General features: G+C 28.8%; 1 long non-coding RNA gene across 1 annotated transcript; it reads right to left on the reverse strand.

The window, feature by feature from the left end:
* Positions 1-1,144: 1,144 nt before the first annotated feature.
* On the reverse strand, positions 1,145-3,932 carry LOC136785050 (uncharacterized). Its single transcript, XR_010824535.1, has 3 exons — positions 3,439-3,932; positions 2,864-3,064; positions 1,145-2,189 (listed from the first exon to the last, which is right to left on the reverse strand). It is a non-coding gene; the product is annotated as an uncharacterized lncRNA (long non-coding RNA).
* Between the last annotated feature and the right edge of the window lie 1,560 nt (positions 3,933-5,492).

Here is a 5,492-nt window from a genome sequence, read left to right on the forward strand (position 1 = left end):
TATTTATTTTTGTTGTTTATTCTTACAGATTATCTCAAGAGCTTTTCAAAACACTATATTATTTTATAATTTCATCTAGTGGTTCAGTAAATATTTAGATTTAAAGTTGCATATACAAGTGTATTTGGCTGAAGTATTATGTGTAACTGCTACGAAATTCGTATATGTAATTTTAAATTGACATATGTAGTGAAACACTAGATGAAATCATAAAATAATCTAGTTTATTGAGAAGCTCTTGAGATAAGCTATAAGAATAATGTACAACAAAAATATTTAACTTTTTATTTCAAACAATCAAGATGACCTTCATAATTTGTATGTTCCTCCACTTAGAATTTTGTTTAAATGGTTATTGAATTTCCCCCTCAAAACTTAGATTGATGTCTTTCGGAAATCCTATAATTATTATAGTTTTCCATTTATTTGAGTTTAATACTTTTTAAAAAAAACACCCGTTATACGATAAACTATACATATAATTTTCAAGCACTTTAGAGAGAGAGAGAGATTACGGTAAGTTAATAAAAATTTATAGGACATTCCAAACTCAATATTTTTTCCTTTTGCATTTATTTCTTTTGTTAACGTAAAAGTAGCATACATATACAGGGCGATGTACCGAAAAGGTAACAGGTGTATTTTAAGACAGCAAAATATTTTGCAACTTATTAAGTTTATCTTCAACATTTCTATAAGAACCTGAATCGATATTGAACATTTTTTATTTGGTTATTTTTTGACCCCTTTAAAGTATCATTTGGCATGTCTGAACACTTTCTTGAAAAATACTTATGCTGTCTGAAAATAACTTTTTTACTTTCATCGGTGTTACCCTGTATAGTATATTGTTTAATAATATTGTGGAACAGAAAAATAAAAAAGATTCTTCTACTAACAAATTGGATATAATACACGAATTTATTGAGTAACCCACCTTATTAACACAAAATTTTAAGATAAATTTCAGAAAAATATTACAGAAATATTTTATTGTTTGAGAAATGTTAATGAAATCTATCTGAAAGATTCAGTGTTATCAGTGTAGTAGTAATCAAACTTAAGTATATTAAAGCTCATACATACTTGAATTATTTGAATTTTCATATCCAACATCGCTGAAAATATCTGACGTGAAGTTAATGGATTGGTTCAAAAATTCAGTTATTTTTTTTCTTAAAGTTAAACTGTTTACGTCCAAAATAAAATAATGTCTTAAGTTATTCCATGCTTTTGCCAGCCATTTGGTTAAATTATCTATAGTTCTTTCTTGCACATACGTGCCTCCTTGTAACTGATTAAATGTTAACTGATAGTTTTTAATTATTTGAATAATTGTATCTACAAAAAGAGAATAAATACATAGGTATAAACATACTGATGTATATATGGTCCACCGAACACAAAAAATCTAAACGATAGACATAAAATGATGTTTATCTTCGTAAGTAGGAAATATACCAATATTTGTAATAAAATATTTCGAGTGATAATCAAAAGACGCTTCAAAAAGGTCTTATAGACAAAATGTATATTTATAGTAGCTACGAAGTTAAGCAGATTTTCATATCCATGGCGTAGATCATTATTGTAATGATAGTAAAGTGAAGATATGCAACTGTAAACATATGAATATGAATTTGTCAAAAAATTACAGATTTGATGGGTATTTATAATAGTATTACCTAATCAAGAGAAATGGTAATGTCTCGGCGGCAAATGCATACGGCTGAGCACTATCGTTTAATATGCATATGCATCACTATACAGTCTCGCTGATTACTCCGTACTGGTATACACACGATCCTAATACGTAAAATTATATACTTACAGAAAAATTTATGAACAGGTGGATTGATCCCTATTAAATCTTTCAAATATCGGTGGTATCTTTCCTGTCCATTATTTGTTCTGTCTACCGTTCTGAACATTGAAAATACTTCCGGAGAAGTTTTGACTATCCATTGTCTTCTGAAATATACAATAAAAGGAGATATGACGTCAAAAATGTTCTCATTTTTCTCAGCCTCTTCGCAAAGATCAATAAAGGCCCTTTCAATAAATTGCGCCGGTAAAAAGCATAAGTTAATAAACTTTCTTATTAACATTTTTAAGATTTTTGAATTTTCCACGTCTAATGCTTCAATTTCCCTTCTTATTCCTAATTTCCTTAGCTTTTTCCTAATAGCCTGTAAGTAAATACAAAATTTTGATTATCGTTTTTCCAAATGGATCATGGTAAAAAGTATGCATATATTAATGTCCGGAATTTTTGAAACACCAAAGTATAAATTGACTGAGCATTTGAGATATTAAAAAATGTTATTAACGTTTCAATATAAAGATAAAGGCTATGTCGAACTCTCAATTGGAGGATTTTCAATGAAAATCATCATTATTTACATATTCTTAGTATAATTATACATTTCAACGATATATACATTTATGCAGTTGTAAAAGGGATTAACGTTTTACTTTTTTACTGTAACTTTTGCCTCAATTAATAAGTCAACATAAAATTAAATTAGATTTGATATATTCCATTAAAGATACCATAAAATAACATGTCGAATGCAAGCAAATTGACCTAGGTATAAATTATTGAATTAGAGAGAGAGAGAGAGAAATATTATTTTAATTTTTTTTTCCATTCTATTGTGATATGTTTAAGCAACTTTATATATATGCAGTAATAACATATATACGTAAGGGTTAAGACTGATATCTGAAGGTTTGCTACCCACAATTATATATCATATGCTATAATTTATTTTTCTATTAATGCTAAAGTGAAGACTAATTGAAATATAAAACTATCACAAGAAGGCTATAATTACATATGATTACAGTATTAAATACTTACATAAACTAAATGAAAGTAACATCCATTATTTTCACATTGTGGGAATACATCCTTTATTGAACTATATAAGGCTACTTCATAGTCTGTCATAAAATTGGTGGGAGACATTTGCGGTGCAATATGCTCCTTTATTAATTCAAAAGTTTTTCTGTATAAATTTTTTGTCTTTTTTGACATTATCGCCCATGCAAAGGGAATAATCTACAAAGAATATTAATATTAATTAATGAAAGACGTTCTTCTATTTATAAAATAATTATTTGTTAATTAAAATATGATGATTTTAAGTTAAGAATTGATTAATTTGACGTTGATGACTATATATAGAAGACTATTTTAATATAATAAAATAATGTAAGAAAACTCCACTTGCTGGTTAACGTGTTGCTACGTTTGACAAAACTACAAGGTAATTTTTGCCGGATAAAGAGGGAGAGAGGTCATGAGATGGACGAGATTGTAAAATGTTAGTGTGGAAATTGGGCTGACTGGATAGAGATTAATTATTGTTATATGGAAAAAGATCTATTATAAATGATAAGGATTGACTGCAATTATTCTGTCGATGATTTTACCATGAAGAAGTCAAATCCCAGATTATGATGTAGAATATCACCGATTTATTGCCGAAGTTTTGGACTCGCAGTGCTTTAATTGACACGCCGTATTTGCATCCAAATGAGGCAGACATCATTTCATCTACACAAATATCAATTTTTATAAATAGATTTAACATTGCATGTAGCATAGCATCTCTCTTTCTGTCCCTTTTTATCTCTTTCTCTTTTTCTTTCACTCCTTTCTCGTATACTGATCAAGATTAATTGTAGCTATATAAGTAAATTCAAATAAAACAGCAGGATGCTTATATTTGAAATCAGTTAATTCTTAAAAAAATAAAATATCTTAGAGCGTACTTTTTCATATCGCTTCGTCATTATTGTGAGAAGTTGATATGCGCCATCAATATCTGGCTTCGTTTGGAACGTTGCGTCTGCGTAGAAACATGTCGCATCTTTTAATATATTTTCGGAGAATTTCTTAACTCCAAATACAATGCTTATGCTGTCTCTATCTGCTTCGTCCACATACTTCACTACGCTTAATTTATAATTGATACCATTACTATTAAAATTAAGTAATTGTTTCCAGATATCATTTAAATTTAATATGATGTCCACTTCAAATATATTTGTGGGAAGAGGAGGCCTCGATAGTTGGCACCATTTTCGTAGACTGTGTTTGATCTCATTAAATGATAAGCACAGTACATCATCAGGAAAACTAAAATAAAAAAAGATACTTTGAATAATATAACAGAGTGATTTATCAAAGCCTCTTTTAATACTACAGTTTAAATGTTTCAGGATGTTGGATATATACCTATTATAAATTAAAATAGTCTTAATCCTTTGCGTGCAAACGTGGATTATTTTTGTTCAAGCGATATCTATTCTGCTGGACAAATTTTGATAGAGGGGATAGGGACGAATCGTATGTTTGTAAATAATTCTACAAAGTTGATATTGTAACTGTGAAAGTCACACCGAGTTAGTTTAATTGTAGCCCTTGTAGCAATAAATACAAATTTCACGTGGACATAAATGATCCAAGTTTTCAGTAAAGATTGATCAATTCGCCAGGTATATAGAATTTTTTTCTTATTTTAGAAGAATAGATTTTAATTCTTATAATTAGAAATTTAACGGAAATTTATTATTCGTTTACGTATGGCTCAGACATAAAAAATGGAACAGCGTTCGGCTTCTGAGATTCATTGTATCTTACGGCATAAAGAAGTCATTCAGTATTTTGGCGGAGAAAATAACCATGAGGAATAAGATCGATACGGATTACGTTGAAGAAGACGAAGAAGTATCTAGTATATTTTTTCATTATCCGATAACATAGACTCGTCGATTTCTGATATTGAAAAAGAAAATGAAGCGATCGATTAAGAAAGTCTAAGTACAAAACGGCAATAGTTTATATATAGCAAAGATAAGTGCAAATAATGTTTGAATTTGCCAGAAATACACACGAGCTCGAAAATCACATAAAACATTGCGCTTGTCTAGTACGAAAGGATCATGTCAATCAATGAGCACTTCTTTACAATCTTTGCATGTATGTTTAAAGGTGATATGCTTGAGAGTGTTTTACAATGGACTCTAAATAATAGATGAGAGATGCAAAAAAATTACATTGATTCATAAAAATCAATGTTAATTGAAATTTGAACTGATGATGTATTTTCTACTAAAAAAACCCGATTTTAATCGGACTTCCTGGAAAGTACTCATTATTGACTTTATATAAAGTATACATAACGATAGTCACTTAATTAGCCCCAAAGCAGACATAAAAACGTATATCTCTCTAACCATATTAAGCGATATTAAATTTTTTCATATATACCTTTCTGAAAGTAAATAACAAAAGGTTTGAAAATATTCTATAAACAAAATTGAATATCTGATATATTCCTAAAGATATACACGTATTTTTATGTCTATATTCTAGCTGTTTATAAATCTTTATTACAGAAGACTTAATGAGGGTATTACATACTTTTGACACATTTCTGTGTAAACTTCACGTGGCGTAATCAAGCTGCTTTGAGCATATT

Source organism: Prorops nasuta, unplaced genomic scaffold, assembly GCF_024137725.1.
Source record: "Prorops nasuta isolate Cenicafe-Biocafe unplaced genomic scaffold, Cenicafe_Pnas_1.2 PNAS00143, whole genome shotgun sequence".
NCBI lineage: Eukaryota > Metazoa > Arthropoda > Insecta > Hymenoptera > Bethylidae > Prorops > Prorops nasuta.